This window comes from Rousettus aegyptiacus, unplaced genomic scaffold (assembly GCF_014176215.1).
Source record: "Rousettus aegyptiacus isolate mRouAeg1 unplaced genomic scaffold, mRouAeg1.p scaffold_m13_p_10, whole genome shotgun sequence".
Taxonomy (NCBI): Eukaryota; Metazoa; Chordata; class Mammalia; order Chiroptera; family Pteropodidae; genus Rousettus; species Rousettus aegyptiacus.
This window is the reverse complement of record NW_023416285.1, coordinates 43,680,066-43,702,806: the sequence shown is the minus strand read 5'-3', so window position 1 is coordinate 43,702,806 and position 22,741 is coordinate 43,680,066. Positions and strand designations below refer to the sequence as shown.

Genomic DNA, 22,741 nt, shown 5'->3' with positions numbered 1-22,741 from the left:
ATGCAATGATATGTAAAAATGATAACATCATGATCAAGTGTTTATATCAGGTAGGAATGACATTTGAAAATCAATTAATGGAATTCACTATACTAACAGACTAAAAAAGAAAAACTATGTGATCTTCACAATAGGTGTGAAAAAAGCATTAGAAGAACATCTATTTCTGATAAAAACTTCCAGCAAACTAGTAAGAGAAGGAAAGTTCCTCAAACCTGATAAAGGGTACCTATGAAAAACTTGCAGTTGAAGTCGTATATAATGGTGAAAGACTAACTGCTTTCACCTTATCGATCAAGAACAAGACAAAAATGTCCACTTTTCCACTTCCATTTGTGTTATACTATACTAAGGGTTCTAGCAATTGCAATCAAGGAAAAAAATACAAAGCAACCAAACTGGAAAAGAAGTAATATAAATGTCTTTAAACACAGACATCATAACTATGTAGAAAATCCTGTGGAAGTATAAAAATCTCCTAGAGCTAATAGGTGGATTTAGCAGGGTTTCAGGACACAAGGTCAATGTACAAAAATCAATGCTATTTCTATATGCTAGCAAGGAACATTTGGAAATTGAAATTAAAAACAATACCACTTAAAACAGCAAAAATCATATGACATATTTAGTGATAAATCTGACAGAGAATCTACAAAATCTATACCCTGAAATCTATATATCATTGCTGACAAAAATAAATTGAAAGATATAATCTACTTATGAATTGGAAGATTCAATCTCGTCAAGATATTTATTGTCCCCAAATTGATCTCTACCTTTAATATAATCCCATTCAAAATCCCAGTAGACAAATTGTAGAAAATGACATGGATTCTAAAATCCATATGAAAACATGAAGGACCTAGACTATCCAAAATAACATTGAGAAAGAATATAGTTAGAGAACCTACCCTACCTCATTAGAAGTTTAATTATGAAGTTACATTAATTAAGCATGTGTGGTATTTGTGTGAAGATAGACATATAAACCAATGGAACAGAACAGAGAGTCCTCCCACAAATATATATAGTTTATTGATTTTTTTCTAAACTGCAAAAGCAATTTAGTGGAAAAAGGATAGTATTTTCAACAAATGTTGCTGGAACAATTGGATATCCATATGCAAAACAACAGACTTAGATATATACCTTGCTACATGAACCATAATTAACTTAAAATGAATCATAAACCTAAATATAAAACCTAAAACAATGAAACTTATAGAAGAAAAATAAGAGAAAATTGATTACTTGTTAGACGAATATTTCTTAAAAACAACACAAAGGCATTATCCATATAAAACTTTTGATAAATTGGACTTCATCAAAATTAAGAACTACTTCTTGTTGTAAAACACTGTTAATAGAATGTAAAGACATAATAGACTGGGAGAAAATATTTACAAGTTGAATATTTGATAAAGATATATATACAATATACATTGAATTCTCATTAATCTACTTTCTCCTCCTCATCTTCCTCCTCCCCTTTCTCCTCCTCCTCCTCAACCTAATAAGACAATGGGTAAATGATTTGAACAAGAACTTCACCAAAGTATATATATGAGAAGATGCTCAACATTGTTAGTGATTAAGAAAATGCAAATTTAAACCCCGATGAGATACCATTACAAACCTATTAAAATTTTGGACTGACCAATGTCAAATGTTGGTGAGAGTGTAGAGTAACTCTTGAACTCTACTCGCAGGAAGATAAAAAGATAAAAGCATTTTGGAAAAGAATTTGTCATTTAAAAAAAGTTATGAATGCATAATATGATATGACTTAGCCATTCCATTCCTAGTATTTACCCAAGAGAAATGGAAGCATTGTCCATACAAAGACTTGCACACAAATTCATGTCAGTTTTATTTGCAGTAGCCCCAGACTGAAGCAATCCAAATATCCATTAACTTGTGAATGAATAAAGAAATTGTGGAATAATGCTGCTTAGCAACAAAAAGGAATGAACATGGAACAACATGGATGGAATCTCAAAGGTCTTATAATGAGTGAAAGTAGCCAGTAAGAAAAAGTATATATTGTATGATAACATTAAGACAAAGTTCTAGAAAATGCAGACTTCTCTATAGTGATGCAGAGCAAATCAGTGAATAACCTGTGGAAGAGAGAGATGGTAAGGGGGGAGAAGAGACTACAAAAAGGCATGAGAAAACTTTTGGGAATGATGGATGAACTCATTATCTTGATTTTGGTGTATGTATATGTCAAAACTTAACAAATGTACATTTTAAATATGTGTGGTTTGTAATGTCAGTCATACCTCAATAAATCCTTAAAAAATCCTATCATGTGTTAAGAGCTCAGACTGCAGATAGCTATGTCTCAGTATTAGTATCCCCAGTCAATGAGCCACATGCTTTTCATTAAGTTATTAAACTTCTTTAATCTCTAGTCCCACATGTGCAATATCTCCATGCAGTGTTGATGTTAGAAGACAATGATATAATTAAATAACAACAACAATAAAAGCCAACCAACCAAACACACTAAAAATTATCATGGCTAAATAGTTAATACTATTATTAAGATCACATTAATTCTTACTAGTTATATTTTGCTATTAATATAGGGGGAACAAAAAGAACAGAAACGATTGTTATTTAGAGGTCTTTTATGAATCTGTAACGATGGTTGTAAACTTAGAATCTTTAAAACGTTCCGTCAGTTGGAATTAATATCCCTTCTCTATACTTTTTTTTTTCAATTTCTTTTTTTAAAATGCCTACAGCATGTGGTATTCCTAGGTGGTCTCCCATTCAAGTACTAACCAGGTCCCACCCTGCTTAGCTTCTGAGATCAGACGAGATTGGACACATTCAGGATAGCATGGCCATAGACAGCCCTTCTCTATACTTTTGTAAGCATCTGTTTGGCCATCTATTAAAGAACATTCCCTTTTGACTTCTCTTTATTATAAGTTTGTGAGCTCCTGGAAAATAGGAAATGATATTTTAAAAAAATTCTTCAGCCAATCAGAGTGTTTTGTAAATAGTAGACTCTCACTAAATATTTATTGACTTGATTTGCTGACCTAGGTTCTATGATGTATAACAATTGGGAGTCTTGATTATGTTTTCTCTTCATTCTAACTTTGATAGCAAATTGAGTATATTCTAAATTGTCAGCATTGATAGATGTATAGGCTACAATAAATCATGAATGGAGCTTTATTATCTCATTGAAAAAACTGCACTTACCAGTTGTCTGAGACTACTGGAATCATGGGATTTGCTCAGGTACTTGCTAAAAGTTTTCTATTCACTCACTAACTTAATCCCCACAAATCCAAATGAGTTAGGCAATATTATGGTGACAATATTACAGGTGATAAAACTTAAACATAGAGAAAATCAATAAGTTGTGGAGGATTGCCCAACTAAGATGTAGTAGAGCCAGAAAAAGAACCGAGAACTTTCCAATTTCAGAGCCCATGCCAGAAGGATGGACCCTATGATTCCGAGTCCACAGGTTGGATCATTGTCCTATTTCTGCTCTTAATGGAATTTTCTATGACTTTTCTGTAGCTGTGAGGTTTACTTTTATCCCCTGGGAGCATCAGAGATACATCAGTTTCCCTTTTTATAATGGAGAAAAGAAAAAAGATGTTTACATTAAGTTTGATTAGCGAGATAGAGGCAACATCCTTAAGTCCAAGGATCTCTAGCTGCCAATGGCAGGTTTGGCAGAACCAGACAGAAAAAAATCCTGTTAAAGCCGTATTCTTTAGGGGATGTAGCTGGTATCGCCCATCCTAGATACCTGATTTATGGCCTGGAGAGCTCTTCTCAATTCCACCATTTATATGTCACATGACTAAATTAACATTGTACAATGAAAACTATAGATAATTAAATATATTTATGTGTAGCAATTTATAACAAATATGTGGAGACTGGTACCTGGTGATACTGTCTAATCATTCTTAATGCAGAACCGATGATAGCTAATAGGCACCAATGGATAACTTCAAGGCTTTGGCACATTGTGTCAAAGAATGTGGGTGCCTTTGGGTCCCATGTCTTCTTTCACTTCATTGCTATTTTAAGAAGTCTGCTTCTGGCATCAAGAAACTTTATATTAAGCTCCCAGTCTTTGCTTATACACATACTCAAAACACAATGTTTGGATACTAAATGTTACAAACTTATTTCTCCAGAAAGTCTTTCTTGTCTCAAACATGACCTAAATAGTAGCCACTACCTGCCTATCAACCCCAGGAAGAGACACATGACACTTTATTTCCCTATCTTTCATCTAATCCTGTGCCTCTGAGCTTTCTTTGGTAATTTGTTCTTCCTGCCATTGTCAGTGTTTTGCTAAGAGCAGTGATGTTGGGAAGTACATTTAACATTACTTTTTGCAGAATCATATTTTTTTCAAGTTCAAATTGAAAAATAAAAACCCCATTGTACTGCCATGACACTTCCTGTGCAGTGCCAATAAAACATCCCTCCCTTTCATCTTGCCTCATGGTAATTTATGGGCATGCTGTTTGATCTTGTATGTTCACTATCATGAGGGCTGCATCACACAGAGCTTATTATTATTCAGATGAACCTATTACAAAGACTATATGTATGGATGTTTAGATTTTTATGGGATAGGTAGTTGGAACAATTTTATTTCTTATTATTAAGAAACAAAAGAAAACACAATGGCAAAGTCTGTGGTTGTTCTCCAATATTTGTTCTCTCTAATAGGAAATATATATGCATGTGTGTATGTATATTAGATAGCTACCTGATCATAAAATACCCAGCTAAAGATTATATCCCAGCCTCCTTTGTAGCTAGTTGTAGCCATGTAACCAAGTTCTAACTAAATGGAAAATGAACAGAAATGATGGGCGAAATTTCCACATTGTGGAAGGGAAAATAGAAATAAGGAAAGAAATAAAACCTGCCCAAAGGAGGTTTTTTTTTTTTTTTGCCTCCTGCTGGTGGGAATGTGAACATGATGTCATCTGGAGCAATCAATTTGGACTGGGAGTTGTTGATGATGTTAGAGCAGAAGACGAAAGGAGCGGGGTTCTTGGTGATTGCAGTATTATCATACCAGCCCTGGATCTATTATCTATACTGTTTTGTAAGGTAGAAATAAACTGTCTTATTTAAGCCACTGTAATTTTCAGTCCTTTTGTTATAACAGAAATTCACACTAACACAGCACAAGTAAATAAATATATACACACATGAATGCACACACACAGAGAGACATACACACAATCTTGGTTAATAAACTATCCAAACCAAAACAACTAATTTTTTAATGTGGAGATGTCTTAGATTAAAAATACATCAACATATTTCAACTTGATGTTTTTTTTCTTATTTTTATAATCAACATTGTCTTTTGGCAGCCTCAATAAAATCTCACATTATTCAAATGTGGAATAATGAATAGGGACTGTTAACAAGGCATAAATCTATCAGACTTTTTGATGAGATTATACACTATAGTAACAAAGTATTTTGAAGCAGCTAATTCTCAAGTGCCTGATATAAACTGAAATTTGTAAAGGTTTCCAAGAGAAGTATAGTTTTTAGGTTGAATATAAAAAGAGCATTTGAAGTCAGAAGCTAAATGAAAATAATAAAATAAAAGTGATCACTCCATACTTATTCTTTTCGACCTAGGAATATGTTCCCAAGATCTTTTATCATAAATGTACCCAAAATTGTACATTTTATTATTTTTTTCATAATTTATTCAACCAATCATTTGTACTAGCTTCTTACCAATAACATTGATTGTTTACCGGTTAATCTTTTATTCTCAGGAAGATGGAGGAAGGGGGGGTGGGCTATTGGAGATGGGATGGGACTCATGAGCATTGTGGAAGGAGGAGAAGCAAATGGTCGAGAGCATTTGTTAATTCATTTTCAAATATTTATTTAGTGCTTATTGTATTTCATGTAGGTTCTGATAGTTCAGATCCTGATAATATTTCATTTGTATCCTAAAGATGCTTATGGTACAATTGTGGAGACAAACAAGTAAACTGACTATAAAACAAAATTAAGTCATTGATTTTTTATTTCATTATTTTTCATTAATTTCTAGAGGCAATTCTGTGTTAGGCCATTCAGAGTACTGCACATTCCTGGACACAATAATTGGCTCAGGAATGTGCAAATAACTATGGCCAATTAGAGACTTTCTTCAAATTTGATATATAGAAGCTGGGAAAGAGACAGTCTCTTTTTCATTTGGATCATGAGTTTCTATCACTTGCAACTATCAGATTCTTAATGTAACCTATGTATGAATTTTCTGGAAGGTTTTAGATAGTCGATAATTAAAAAAATAAATGAATAACTGATTTATTTGGGGGGTCATATATAATCTATATGACGTCTACCTTCACATTCGCCCTTTGTTTTCACACTCCCGCACTCCCTTCCTTACCCCACACACATACCTACAACCCTCTAAGCAGGATTCAGTATTTCTTGGCATTCCTCAAGATGAAAATGAATTCCACAGGCGTTGTTGAGCAATGTTAATTTTCTTGAGGATATACAGGAGAGCAAGAGAGAGGAGAAAGTACATTGTATAACAAGTAGCTTTGTACCACAAAAACCATTTTTAGTAGTCTCTTTCTGAGACTCTGCTTGGCTCTCTGATGCTGGTCTTCCTTTTATTTTTTACTTTACCCCCATAATTTCTACACTTCCCAATTCTAGTTCCTGACCATTGGCTCTTTCTTACTCAGAGTAATTTAGTTCTGCTCCAGCTCATCAAAATCAACATTTCTCATCTATTACTCTATTCAACAGACAAAAGATACCTCAGATATTAAATTAAATTTCCTTAGAATATAGCAGAGAAAATATGAATCACAAAATTAAAAAAAAATTTTCAATTACAGTTGTACAGGTTTACAACATAGGTAAATTACAAAATTTTTAAGTCACTTATAAAAACTGACCACAAATGTACTTGAGTATAGAAATAATGTAATTAGGGATGTAAAGTATTATTGGATAAGTGTGGGCTAGGACAGAGTGTCTAGGAATAGAAATATATATTCTAATTCAGGAATTTATCTCTCAGTGGATATATATTACCAGGTTGTTGTTTTTATAAAGACTAGGTGTGAATGTGTGTTTTTACTATAAGTTATTCAACCTGATGTACAATAAATATTTGACTTCAAGAGGTGGGTGAGTGGGCAGTAGCAAAGAAGTTATCATGTAATGTGTTCCATTTCCTGGATAGAGTTGCCAAGTGAGAAAATGGGCGGTCATTTCTATTCCTTCATCTCTGTGTCTCTCCCTTTACTCCTGTTCCTTTCTTCTGATTCGAACTTTTTCAGGATCTCAGTTGCAAGAGGAAGCTCTTTATGGAGAGCTGGAATTGCCAAGATACCCTGGATGCCAGTCAGGTTGGGTACACCGGATGATATTATCATATATATTTTTTGACGATATTATTTTTAAAGTCAAAATATCTATTCATCTGAAATGATGACTTACAGATACATTTTGAATCTTGAAACAAAGGGAAGAAGTAAATACTTATGAATCTAGAATTTTTGAACAACTTTTCATAGTTCAGTTTTCTGGAACTGGAACACATCATTCTGATTCTTTCTTATATCCAAAGGCAGTTTGTCCCATTTTTATTTTGTATTGCTAGTGGTTTAAGTGTATCTTTGTAAGGCCTCTAAAGCTATCTGGCAGTTAGGCAGAGTATAAATAATCTTTATTGTTATTATCATTGTATGTAGCATTCACTCTGTTTTGTTGCCATTAATAAACCATTCAAGCAATGTTGCTGCAATGTATAATATTAGCAGAAGACTCCCTAGGGAGACATATAAGTGGGTGTTTAATATTCTGCTTGTTCCTCAGTCCATCTCTCCACAGGCAGAGATGCTGGAGCATGTTCAACGTTCACTTGAAAAGAAATGTAAAATCTATGAGATCAAAAAACAACACTAAATTTGTTACTGTAATACATAGAATTTCTTTAGCTTTAGCATTTTTTCTAAATTATATCATAAATTAACTAAGTTAATACGCTATTAAAATTTTTATTCCTCTTTAGATATTTTTGATTGAACATATAAAATAATTTCTACAGACCTATATATTAGAAGAAATTTCTCAGAAGCTTCATTAAGCTAGTATTAATAACCTATAAGCAAAGTGATTATTCCACTCAAATACTCAATTTATGAACTACTTTTTGAGCAGAGGTAGTCTGTCCTTTGTTTTTTTCTCACAATACCTCATTTATGATTTGGTAGAGCTCAGATTTAGTCTTGAAGTTTAAATCCAGTAAGAACATATAGAAATATCTGAGACCGCTGATATTTTAAGAATGTATGAAGTAGTGCATACCAATGAATATATAATCAAGTGCTATTGGGTAATTTTGCCCTGAAGATTTTCAGAGAAATATTGGACTCTCAAGGACGTGCTTAAATTTGAAAACTAATCACAACAGCATGCTGTTGGTTTCTAGGTTCTGTGGAACTTTAAAATAATTTTATCTTTTTCATTGCACTAGTTAGTTGTAACTCTTCTTCACATAGAAATCACTTGGAGAATTTACTTGGGGAGTTATATCAAATATTTTTGCCATGTGACAAATATTCCCAAAATGTAGTGGCTTAAAACAGCAACCATTTATTTAACTCAAGATTCTGTTCAGTAATTTGGGTTGGGCTCAGATTAGATGTTCTTCTGCTGATCCTAACTGGGACCTCTCGGGCATCTGTGCTCAGCTGCTGGTCAACTCAGAGTTCTAAGGATAGTCAGAAAGGGCAAACCCCATTGCACAAGTACTTATCAAGTTTCTGCTTGAGTCACATTTGCTAATGTCCCATTGGCCAGAGTAAGTCACCTGGCTAAGCCCAGAGTCACATGGAGGTATTCAAGGTGGGGAAGAACACAGGAAAGGAATAAATTAGTGACAGTTTTGCAATCTATCATGGTAATAGAGATAGCCTTGGATAACCAGAAATAGCTATAGACATTGTTCATCAATAGCTATAACAGTCTTTGCGATGTCATGTCATCTTGTCTAGAAAGAGAGCATGGTGTTTTGAAATATCCTTGGCCTTGGATTTCTGAGAATTGGCTTCTTGTTCTGGCACTACTACTAATTTACTATGTGACATGGGACAACTCACCAAGCCTTTTCAGGTTGCTAATTCTTCAAATCTTAAATTGAGGTATTGTTTCTAGGACTAAGATATTTTGAGATTTCAAATGAATGCCTTTGCCTACATATATTGAAGGACTTAAAAAAAAAGAATTAAAAAATCATAGCACTATAGAGCTCATTGAGTCCAACACAGTATTCTTAATAATGGGTAAAATGAGGCCCAGAAAGATTTAGTTAAGACCCTGTGAGGGGCTAGAAATGAGGTCTCTCTGATTGCTGGTCCACCAGTCTTTTCTCTATTTCTAGGCATTTTGCCAACAAGATATCAGGAACCACTGTATTTCTAAGTATGGTTAATGACTCACACATAAAATTCAGTTATCTCACTCAAAGTCTTACTTTTCATTCAAGGGTCTTGGTATCATGTAGCTGCACAATCTTGAAAGATATTTATAAGTACTTTTTGGTTGAGTATGGTAGCTAGCAATAATATATAGCTTTGGGGCTAATCTTGGCTGGACTTACTCATGCATCTGTGGTCAGCTAGCTAGCTGAAGGCCACCCTGAAAACAAAGTGTTTTGTTATGATAGGGCAAAAATGCGCTCGCTGCACTTTCTGACATTCTCACCTTTCCTGCTCTGCCAGTTGCTGTTTTCGATCCCTGCTGGGTCAGGCTCAGGGGTGTGAGGGTATGAGGAGGGACAGGGATGAGGAGCACATAGGGCTGGTCCTTTAGTAGTCTAACACCAAGGAGCCCTTTAAGTAGCAGGTGCACAATTACTGATCTCGTTCGCATCCTGCCCTTTGGTGAGTTCATCAGAAGTCCTGCACTGGGGACCTGACTACAGCTGTCTGAGCTTCTGTTGTCCTACCTTCCGTTGAGGTCACATCATGTTGTGGGGTGGTCCTCTTTGGTGAGAAATTCAGCTTTCTCCTTGTAGAGTCCTTTCTCTTTCTTCTTAGCTATCATCTAATCTAGCTGGAGTCTTTCAACTTTAGATTTATTCTCTTAAGAGTCAGGCACCAGTTTCTATGTCTACCAAATTCTGGGGCCACCTGCCAAGTTTTTGTTGCATCTCTCTACACTGGGGAGAAAGTACCCCCATTATTCTCTCCCATGAAGTGGGGAGGGGGCATGCTGCAGCTCAGAAACAGCATTAACAACACTCTCTTGCATTGATACTCTCTCTCTCAATGTCCTCAACACCTATATAAATTCTCGGTAATTTCTTATGTTGCTTGAAAGTGGGAACCGCACTCTACGTTTGCATGGTTTCCCAGTCTGTCAGCATAACCAACTTATATGGTTTAGCCCTTCATTTTAGGATGTGGGAACCCAGCACCTATTGTATTATTTTCAGCCCTTGTTTCTTGCCTTTACTTGTCATCTCCAAACGGAAATCTTGGCCATGGCTCTCACACAGTCTCAACAACCAAACAAGCTCCAGTCTCCCAACTTTTTATTTTCTCAGATTTCTAGGACTTGGTTATCTCATGTACTGATTTCTTGTAAACTATGGTTTGATCATTCTGAAATATATTAACTTTGGCGAGTGATGAAATTGCCAACGCTGTTACTGCGCGCACCACACTTTGGAAACAGTGACAACCCGAGAGAGCACATTCTCAGCTTGACATTTGTGATTTCTCCTGAACCTAGAAAAATGGTGTTTATATAAAAGGAGGAAGTGGAGGGCCAAGAGTAGTTAGTCATGCACCACATCATGACATTTTAGTCAAGGACGGACCAGGTATACAAAGGTGATCCCATAAGATTATAATGGAGCTGAAAATATCCTGTCATCGAGGGATATTGTAGTCATCTTAACATCGTAGCACAACATATCATTCACATGTTTGCGGTGATGCTGGTGTAAACAAACCTATACTGCCAGATGTTTAAAAGATGTGATACATATATACAATGGAATATTACTCAGCCACAAGAAAAGATGAAATACTGTCATCTGTGAAAACATGGATATATCTTGAGATTATCACACTAAGATCTTGAGGTTATGAGCAAAAGTTGAGAACCATACGATTTCACTCATATGTGGAATATAAAACTGAAAGAAACAAATGAACAAGGTAAACAAAACCTCATAGACACAGCCAATAGCTCAGTGGTTACCAGAGGGAAGGGGAGAGGGAGAGGTGGAAAAGGGGAAAAGAGGGTCAAAAATATATGGTGATAGAAGGTGATTGACTTTGGGTATAATAGAATTGTACACTTGAAACTATAGAATTTTATTAACCAATGTCGCCCCAATAAATTTAAGAAAGAATAAAGTAAACAGTGCTTGGGAACAAAAAAAAATGTATAGCACATGCAATTACAGTCGTAGTGTCACCTTCGGGGCCGATTGGATCGGTGTAGTCCCAATGGCAGTGGGGAGGGAGAGGATAACGATGGTGCAGACATTGAGTTAGCATTTTTCCTCGGCTCTTTCTCAAATGACGCAGCGAAGAATCATAGGTCATTGAGATTTAATAGTTTTATTAAAAATATGTTTTAGAAAGACGAAGTATGCCCCAAGGAGGCACATAGCCCCACCAGCTGTAACTAACACGAAGGGGCCAAAATGGCTACCAAAAGGCAAAAAGGTCACAAAAAGCCGCCAAAAAGGGAGGAGAGCCCAGAAGGGCAAAAAGGGCCCAGAAGTGGGAAAGTCTGCCTTATAAAAAGTCAGCCTCGCACCACACTCCTGGCTCAAGGCTGGAGTCTCCAGGAAGGGCCTTTATCTCTCATACGAGATGATTCTATTTGATATGTTGCTTTTTAAACCATTTGATCTCTGGTAATGTTAGGATTTTAAACTTAGATCTGAATAGTCATTAATTTTGTACAATGTCTCTGTGCTGGGGAAGTATTTTGAGGGATTAGCTGCTCTGTACATATTCCTGACTCTTTGGGCCGTGTTGGGTTGTTCCAAAGGCATTTCTAGGTGATTGGCAAGTGAGGGCACCTTGATTGATACCTGGCTGCTATATAACTCTGCCTAGTGCACAGGTGCTTACCCAGAATTCAGTCTGTTATAATTAGATTCATAAACTTCCAGGCATAGTCATGATATGGTGATGCTGTAATGAGGCTGAAGTTAGGGGCAGTACTTTCTGCGCATGCGTTTGTAGCTGGTTAGGCCAGCAGCTTTTATGGCCTTCGTGGTCTAGGATTTGGGGTAATTTATAGCCCTGAAAAGGAGGTATTTCTGGGAGATCCTTAAGGAAGGTCTTCAAGGGAAGTTTCTATGATTACGGAGCTGGGCCCCTTTTTCTTTGTTCCCCTGTTGCTCATGTCTGACTAGCTACCTAACAGTAGGCTATACTGTTGAGGTTTGTATATTCTTTTTTATGTTTGCCCAATGATGATATTGCCTAACTACACATTTCTCTGAACCTATCCCTGTCATTAATCAGCACACAACTGTATTTTAAAAATTGATTTAGCTGCATATTAAGGCTATCTGTTTCTTAGTATCAGAATCAGGCTTGTATACACAGTAGCAGAGTTTGGGAATAAGGAAAACAGTTACATTTCTTTGGTTTCAAAAATTCTCTTCTTTCAACTCCAGAGCATTTTTTGTTAATACCAACATTTGGCGTGTAAATTTTAAGCTCCTTGGACATAGGGAGTGTGTTTTGTCATCTGCCTCTCTAGCAGGAGAATAATCCAGATAAAATTCTGAGCACAGTGTCTGCTTCTTAATAAGCACTCAATAAATGTTAGCCATTATTATTATTACTCCAAAGAAGGTGCACACTAGTTGTTGATGGATTGACTTCTCTTTTGCAACTATTTTCTGCTTCATCCACCCTGTGGAAAGTTATGCAAACCTATAAAACCTTATTCTATTTAATGTTAAGTTTAGAGATAGAGAAATCTTGGGATTTCTTTGTCCTGTGTCATCAATTAATAGTTAGTGATTTTGAGCGTGTTTTGTATATATATGTTTGTGTACACCAAAATTTAATCACATAGAAGGACAAGCATAGATTGCTTTGTTTGAAACTACTCTCTTAAATGATTCCAAGTAATGCTTGAGTCCTGTTTAAAAAAACTGCCAAATCTTCTGGCATCAAAGTCTCAATTTACATATTATTTTACATATTGAATCCCAAAGGCTTCAATTCAAAGGATGGAAAATAAAATTAAATGAATCAATTAGTGTATCTTGCTGCAATTGTATTCAAACCCAATATTAAGGGCATAACATACAAATTACATAACAGATTTGGAAAGCAATTCAATTTAATCACATCCTGGATTAGGAGGGACAAGAGCTCAGTGGAGAGTATGAGAGAACTGCTAGTCAGCCATGGTGCTGGGGCTGGGGAAGAGCCTGCACCAGCCCAGCACCACACCCCTGACTCAAGGCTGGAGTCTCCAGGAAGGGCCTTTATCTTTCGTAAGAGGTGATTCTATTTGATATGTTGCTTTTTAAACCATTTGATTTCTGGTAATGTTAGAATTTTAAACTTAGATCTGAATAGTCACTAATTTTGTATAATGTCCTTGTGCTGGGGAAGTATTTGGAGGGATTAGCTGCTCTGTATATATTCCCAACTCTTTCAGCTGTTTTTAAAACTTCCTTCTACCTTATTCTCTGAGGTTCTTCCATCCAACACAGCCTGGGCATATAGACTGGTGCTATCCAATAAAGGAGCCACTAGCTACATATGACTAGCGACTAAAGAATTGAATTTATGAAAAGTGCTTAATTTTATTTCATTTAAATTAATTAAAATTAACATTTAAAAAGGCTGATATAGGATTCAGCTAATTACGTTTGAGCCAATTTGGATATGTGAATCTATTTTTTGACTCCGTATTTTATGAAAATCAAAATACACAGCAGATTTCTCAATATGAAAAAAAAAACAAATGTAACATCTCAGTCACTTTTATGTTAATTACGTGTTGAAATGATATCATTTAAGATACATTTTTAAACAAATTATATTATTAAAATTAACTTTTTTTAAAAATGTGGCCATTAAGAAATTTAGTTATATTGTTTTGTATTTCTATTGAATAATGTTGGGCTAGACTGAATGAAACCTGAGAATAAAGGTGCAAAATATTTTGTTTTTAAATTTAGATGCCACAGTTCATTAATAAGGTAAGAAATTTATAAGAATATATGCTTTCTTTTTTTTTTTTTAATGTTCCCATCAGACAAGATTAAGATTTCTCAGTTAGAGAGAATTAGAGGGAGGTGCCAGATGAAAAGGAGCAGGTGGGTACCTAAAGGCTCTCCAGTGTTCATGTGGGAGTCATTGTCTGCTGCCTGTGCTGAGGACCCATGTGAGCTGTCCTCTTGGCCAGGCAGTGCATACAAGGTTCCATATGTAGCCACCACTCTACATCAGGCTGGCCTGTGCCCCTTACCTTGTTTGGCCCTCACCCAGCCCACACTGTGAATTAACTCCACTTTCCATCTACACTCCTTCTGATTCCCCAATGTCCTCTTTTAATCTTCTTGGCTACTTATAAGTGGAGATTGGAGCATTAGGCATATTGTGCAAATAAAAGTCACTGCACCTGGCCAAGGGGGAACAAGTCAGATAAGCTCAAGATCTGCTAAGTTCTGGGAAGAAGTTGGAGACAGCCTTCTACCCTTATTGTCTAACCTGTTACATCTTTTATAGGAGTATGTGGTCTTTAGAGATTTCAATAGGCTGCACATGGTGTGTCTGTTTTTCATACCGATTTACTGAATTTCAGTTATTACTTATGGCTCATGATTCACACTTTGTTTACCTCCCAGAACCCTGCTTCCCAGTTTAGGTTATGTGTCATTTCTATATGTTCACACAGTGGGGCAGATCGTATTATCCCGAAATGGCCACAGCCATTTTGTTTCCAGTCCCGCACATTCTTCAGAACCTTGCCATTCTTATCAAGAAACAGAATCTGTTTCTCATTCCTTGAAGCTGAGTGGCACTTGTAGGTGTCTTGGTGAATAAAATGTGGTGGAAGTGAAGCTAGGTCCAAGAAGACGGTATGGCTTCCAGCTGGTACTCATTCATGCTCTGTCTCACTCTCAAAATGTTCATCTTTGGAACTTAGCCCCTATGTTCTAAGAAAACTCAGACTAGCCCATGTTAAAGACCACATGGAGATGCCCATATGCGGAGGAACTGAGACCCCATGTTTACAGCCAATACCAACTGTCTTAAGGTTTTACAGCTGAAGTCTCATAAATCATGGAGTAGAGAAAAGATGTCTGCATTGTGTCCTGTCTCAAATTCTGATCCACACATAAGAAATGTGTGGCTTTATACTACCAAGCTTTAGGTAATTCAGTGTGGCCACAGTAATGGAAACATACAGTATGTTGTGCTTATCCATATTATTTCACTCATGAGACTATACTCAATATAATTATTTGAACCCTGCTCTCTCCTTAATTGACTCTAAGTTCCTTAAGGACACATCTAAGTTATATCCATCAGTCTATGCCTTATACATTGTATATATACAAGGTAAAGACCCAAAAATGTTTGAGTTATTTAAAATAGGTAATATGATTTTGATTCCAGATGGAGAACAGGAGTTAAGGAATGAGAAGATAGTGTTATGACAACGACGACTGAGGGAAATACTTATAGACATAGTTCATCTGGATTTCAGTAAGGGAATTGACAGAGCCTCCCATGACATTTTTACATGGGCCAGATTATAATGGTTAGGAGGCTTTACAGTCAATTTAAAATCTAGAGCTCAGGAATGTTGAAGTAGAATTTGTATCAGTCTCAAGGGAGGTCTTTAGGAGAATTTGACTAGAAATTTAACTTAGCCTTTTCACATTTGAGTAAAGATACTCATAATATGCTTATTGAATTGGGTTAAAACATGTTAGGCAAAGAAAAAGTAACTGCACTGGATGAAAGAATCAGAATTCTAAAAGACTTTGACAATCTAGACTAATGGACTAAAATAAGCAGGATGAATTTAGCAGAGATAAATGTTAAGTGTACAACTTTTATTACAAATCAATTGGAGTATATATATAGTCTACTTAATATGGGTTCATTTAAAGTAGAGGATTTAGATTGCCTGCAAGCTCACTAGTCAACAGTAGTGTGAGATGGCTGCAAAAAGGTATGTATGTGCAAAATAAGGTCTGTTATCCATTAAGAGAGTTTTTAGATCAAGGGAGATACTAGTCCCGCTGTAGTGGGTTCTTTTTTTTTTTGGTCTGTGTACTAGTGGCTAACACATACTGAGTCCTCAGTGTACCTTATACTGTTCTCAGGGCTTTATATGACATACGTGATTGAATCTTCATAGCCACTTTATAGGGATAAATGCTATTATTATTCCCATTTTACAAAATGAAGAAACTGAACACAGAGTCATTAAGTAATTTTCTCATATTGCACAACTATTTAGTGGCAGGGTTGGGATTTGAACAGACTCTAGTGCTTGCTCTCTTAATTACTACTCAAGTTTGGGCACCTTACTGTGGAAACATGGGAAGCTGCCATGTGTAGACAAGGTTGACCAGGATGGTGAAATGGTGGCTAGAAATGACAGTGGAAAATGATTTAAGGAACTAGAACCCTTAGTTTAGAAGAAAAGACAAATTGAGAGATTGTTTCTGTTTTGCAAATGTATAAAAGGCAGTTTAAACTTGAAACATGAGAGTCATCTTACAAAACCATTAATAAAAGGACTGGGATGCTGGACAGTAGCAGCACCTGAGGAAGGACGGCCATAGTCAGACTGCTGTAAAGCAGATTCTGACATCCGGGAGATACTGGTACCAGAAGTTCTCCTCCAGTTTGGAAATTTGAAAATTCTGGCGTGTCCTTTGATTTTCTCCTTCATTGTCAATGTTGCATGGGCTTGAACTAATTTTTCCTGTTGGTCCAGGAACTTTTGTGACAGAACAATTCTTTCTGCAGTATCTTAGGATTTTGTAGATTTATTTTGAATTATGGTTAGATCATTATAAAAGAATATGCTTTTGTTATAGGGATGTTATTCACAGACCTTAGCTCAGTGCTTGGAACATAGCAGGTGGGCAATTCATGTTGGAAAAGCCTTTGATTTTTTTGTGTGTGCGTGTTTTCCCTGAGCTTTAAAAAAAATTATTTATTTTAATTAGTTTCAGTGTATTGGTTAGAACTCTACGTAGTGTGTAAAATGATTCCCCCAATTGCACCCTCCCTCCTCTGACTCTCCACCTAGCCAACGTATTAATGCTAACTGCATTCCCTATGCCATGCTCCCCACACTGTGACCATCCATTGACTACTAATTTGTACTTCTTTAACCCTTCACCCCATTCTCCCAGGCCCGCCAAACACCTCTCTCCTCTGTCTATCATTGAATTGTCCACTATGTTTGTGAGTCTGTTTTTGATTAGTTTGTCCTTTTTATTCCTTAGATTTCATAAATAAGTGAAATCATATAGTGTTTATCGTTCCTTTTCTGACTTAAATACCTTCTAGGTCCATCAAAGCAATATCTTTTTTAAAAGACTGTGCATGGCTTTTAATCTGAAGTGAGTCTCTTATAGGCAACATGTAGGGGTCTTGTTTTCCTTTCCATTTATCCACTCTATCTTTTGGTTGGAGCACTTAATTCTTTTCCATTTGAGGTACTTATTGATAGGAATGTAGTTGTTGCAGTTCTTTATTCCTGTTTTTGATACATGTTTTTTTTTTTTTTCTCAAAGAAATTTCCTCCAACATTTCCTGTAAAACTAGTTTGTTAGTGATAAATTCCTTTAGCTTAATTTTGCCTGGGAAGCTCTTTTATCTATCCTTCAACTCTAAATGATAGCTTTGCTGGGTAAATTATTCTTGGTTGTAGATCCTGGGTCTTTATCACATTGAATATTTGTACCAAGCCCTTCTATCTTGCATAGTTTCTTTTGAGAAATCAGCTGCAGTCTTATGGGTGTTCCCTTATAAGTAATTATTTGTTTTCCTCTTGCTGCTTTTAATATTCTTTCTTTGTATTTAAACTTTGGCATTTTAATTATGATGTGTCCTGGTGTGAGCCTCTTTGTATCTCTGATTTTTGGAATTCTCTGAGCTTCCTGGGGTTTTATGTCCATTTCCTTCACCAGGTTAGGAAAGTTTTATTTCTTTAAACAGCTGTTTAACATCTTGATTTTTTTCAGTTATGCCAATCAGAAGGATATTTGGAGCCTTAATAGTGTTCCATATGCTCCTTAAATTATTTTTATAGTCTTGGCATCTTATCTCTTGTCATTCTGATTGTGTGTCCTTGGCTTTCCCATCTTCTAGATCCTTTTCTTTATTCACTTTGTTTATTCCATTTACCACACTTCTCATCTTAGATAATGTGTTCTTCATTTCAGACTGCTTCCCTTTTATGATTTGCATTTCCATTTTTATGTTTTTTATATCTTTGTTGAAGTTTTCACTGAATTTATCTACACTTCCCAAAAGTTCATTGAGCATCTTTATAACAAGTGTTTTGAACCCTGCATCTATTAGATTACTTAACTCCATTATATATGGATCTCTGTTCTCTTCTCTCATGTGGTTTCTGCTTCTCTTACCATTGTGGCTGCCTTTCAATGTCTGTTTCTATGTACTAAGCAAAGTTTCTAGGCCTCCCAGTCCGATTAGTATGGATTTGTGTAGTAGGTGTCCAGTGGCACAGTCCTGAGAGGGGCTCAGCTGCAGGCCAAATTTAGCCCAAGCCTCTGCCCCTCTGTGGCTATCTGTTAAAATTTAACAAGCAATCCACAGATGCTGTGCTTATAGTTACCTCAAAAGGCCACACCAGAAACTGAGGTCAGCTGCCTAGTGTGAGTCTAGGTGCAGCTCAGCAAGGAGCACCTGACTCCCTGAGGACACACCTGGATGTTGGTTGGGTTGGGCTGTGAGTTGGGGGAGATGGGGTTTCAGCGAATCCTCTGGGCGGAGCAACCTCTGTTATCCAGTTTGAGGATGTCACAGCTATGGAAGTGCTTTGTCCAGAACCTGGGAAGGGGGAGGGCTCAAGAGAAAACAAGGGGCCAGCACTTCTGTTCAGAATGAGTCTTACCTCAGCCTTCACTCTGACAATGTCTGCCTGTAAGTCCCTGGTATTCTCTGTGCGCAGCCAAATTGGCACTGGTGTTCAAAGCAAGCAGGTCTGTAACCTTGAAAATCCTCTTGTGGACACGGCCCCTTTAATAGGCTTCTGCCGTGGCCGCTGGTGCAGCCTCCATCTCACTCAGCTGCTCGGGACAGGACAGCCCTGCGTCCTTGCCCCGTCCTACCTTCTGCTGTTGTAGGGTGCTTTCTTGGATTTCTCCCTAGTCATATGGCTTTTTTATCTAGATCCCAGACCATTTTTAATTGCTGCTGCTCCTTATTTTTGTCACAACTTTGATTTGGTTGCCAGAGTGATGAACAGAACCTCTATCATCTATGCCATTTTTCTCACTTGCCTTTGACATTTTCATTAAATTTTTTTCCTATAGAAGCATTTATTAAAATGTATCAATTTTATAAAGTCTGTAAGAAATTTATGCTTCATAAATAAATATAAATTTATAAATCTATAGCTTTGTTCCTATAGAAGCATTTATTAAAATGTATCAATTTTATAAAGTCTGTAAGAAATTTATGCTTCATAAATAAATATAAATTTATAAATCTATAGCTTTTTATTTAAAATGAATAAATTTAATATATATATTTTTTATTTATTATGGTGACATTGGTGAACTCAATAAGTTTCAAGTGTGTAATTCAATGATAAGTCATACATATATTGCATCGTGTGTTCATTATCCATAGTTAGATTTCTTTCTGTATACTACATATTTGACCCCTTTTACCCCCTCTACCTCTCCTCTCCCTCCCTCCCCTCTGGTAATCACTAGTTTACCGTCCATGTCCATAAGTCTCTGTTTGTCATGTTTGTTTGTTGCTTTTAGATTTATATGCCACATATAAGTGATATCATGTGGTTTTCAACTTTTTCTGTCTGGCTTATTTCGCCTAGTATGATTATCTCAAGATCCATCCCTGTTGTAGCAAATGGCAATATTTCATCTCTCCTTATGAATATTCCACTGTATATATGTACCATGGCTTCTTTATTTAGTCATCTATTGTAGGGTACTTCAGTTGCTTCCATGTCCTGGCCACTGTGAATAATGCTGCTATGAACATCAGTGAACAGTATCTTTTTGGATATTGGTTTTCATGTCTTTGGGGTAAATACTCAGTAGAGTAGAGAGATTGTTGAATCATATGGTAGATCAATTCTTAGTTTTTTGAGGAACCTCCCTGCTGTTTTTCATAGTGACTGTACCAATTTGCAGTCCCATTGGCAGTGCATGAGGGTTTTTTTTTCTCCGCATTCTCTTCAACACTTGTTATTACTTATCCTTTTGATAATAACTATTCTAACTGGTATAAGATGGTATCTCATTGTGGTTTTGATTTGTATTTTGATTTGTATAGTTAGTGATGTTGAACATCCTTTCATATATTTATGGACATTTGTATGTCTTCTTGGGAGAAATGTCTGTTCAAGTCCTCTGTCCATTTTTTAATTGGATTTTTTTTGTTGTTGTTATTGAGTTGTATGAGTTCTCTGTATATTTTGGATCTTAGGCCCTTATTGGATGCATTGCTTGCAAATATATTTTCCCACTCAGATAGTTGTCACTTTGCCTTATTGACAGTTTCTTTTGCTGTGCATAAGCTTTTTAGTTTGATATAGTCCCATTCATTTATTTTTGCTTTTCCTTCCCTTGCCTTTGAGGTCAAATTCATAAAATCCTTTTTGAGTCCCAGGTCCATGAGTTTGGTTCTTATGATTTCTTCTATGCAGTTTATTGTTTCAGGTCTTATATTCAGGTCCTTAATCCATTTTGAGTTAATTTTGGTGTGTGGTGATAAACAATAGTCTAGTGTCATTCTTTTGCATTTGGCTTTTCAGTTTTCTCATCATCTGTTGAAGAGGCTTTCCTTTCTCCACTGTATGTTTTTGACTTTTTTGCCGAAAATTATTTGCTCATATAAACAGGGGTTTACTTCTGGACTCTCAGTTCTCTTCTACTGGTCTGTGTGTCTGTTTTTCTGCCAATACCATGCTGTTTTGATTATTGTTGCTTTGTAGTATAATTTGAAGTTGGGCAGAGTGATGCCTCCAGCCTCGTCTTTTTTACTCAGAATAGTATTATTAATTTGAGGTCCTTTGTGCTTCCATACAAATCTGATGAATTTTTGTTCTATTTCTTTAAAAAATGCTGATGGGATTTTGATGGGGATTCTTTAGGTAATAAGGTCATTTTAACTGTTGATTCTTATAACCCAAGAACATGGAATATCTTTCCATTTCTTCGTGTCTTCTTCAATTTCTTTTAATAGGGTCTTATAGTTTTCATTATATAGGATCATTCACATGTTTCGTTAAGTTTATTCTTAAGTATTTTATTCTTTTTGTTGCAATTGCAAAAGGAATTATTTTTTCCACTTTTTTCTGACACTTCATTATTAGAGTATAGAAACACTATGGATTTTTGAACATTGATTTTGTATCCTGAAACTTTACTGTATTTGCATATTGTTTATAGGCATGTTCTTGTGGAATCTTCAGGATTTTCTATATAGAGAACTGTGTCATTCGCAAATAGTGACAGTCTGACTTCTTCATTTTTTATTTAGATACTTTTTATTCCTTTCTGTTGCCTGATTGTACTTGGTTAGGACCTCCAATGTTATATATTGAATGACAGTGGCAATACTGGACAGTCTTGTCTTGTTCTGGGTCTGAGAAGAAAGGTTTTTAGGTTTTTACCATTAAGTATGATAGTGGGTGAAGGTTCGTCATATATGACCTTTATTATGTTAAGGCACTTTCCTTCTATACCTATTTTATTAAGTATTTTGATCATAAGTGGATGCTGTATCTTGTCAAAGGCTTTTTTTTTTTTTTTTACACATCTACAGCACCTGGTCTTCCTAGGTGATTTCCTATCCAAGTTCTAACCAGGCCTGACCCTGCTTAGCTTCTGAGATCAGACAAGATCAGGCACATTCAGGGCGGCATGGCTGTAGACTCTTGTCAGAGGCTTTTTATGCATCTATTTTTATGATCACATGATTCTTACTTTTTATTTTGCTTCTGCGGTATATCACATGAATTTACTTGTGTATGTTAAATGATCCCTGTGCCTCTGGGATGAAGCCAACTTGATCGTGGTGTATAATCTTTTTAATATGTTGCTGTATTCAGTTCATTAGTTGGAGTTTCACATCTATGTTCATGAGAGATATCCATCTGTAGTTTTCTTTTTTTGCATTATCTTTACCAGGCTTTGGTATCAGGGTAATTTTGGCTTTATAAAATGAGTTAAGAAGTATTGCCTCCTTTTCAATTTTTTGGAAAGAGTTTGAGGAGAATAAGTATTGAATCTTCTTTGAACATTTGGTAGAATTCATTGATGAAGCTATCTGGTCCTGGACTTTTACTTTTTGGTAGGTTTTTGATGAAATTTTATATATTAATGTAAATATCAATATAGTATATGAATATATAATAAATAATATAATATATAATAATGTTTAATATATTATATGTAATAATATAAGCATGTAAATATAAT

General features: G+C 35.8%; 2 pseudogenes; both read right to left on the bottom strand.

Moving 5' to 3' along the window:
• Positions 1–2,744: 2,744 nt before the first annotated feature.
• Positions 2,745–2,863, bottom strand: LOC118608732 (annotated as a pseudogene).
• Positions 2,864–22,076: 19,213 nt separating this feature from the next.
• Positions 22,077–22,195, bottom strand: LOC118609059 (annotated as a pseudogene).
• Positions 22,196–22,741: the final 546 nt, after the last annotated feature.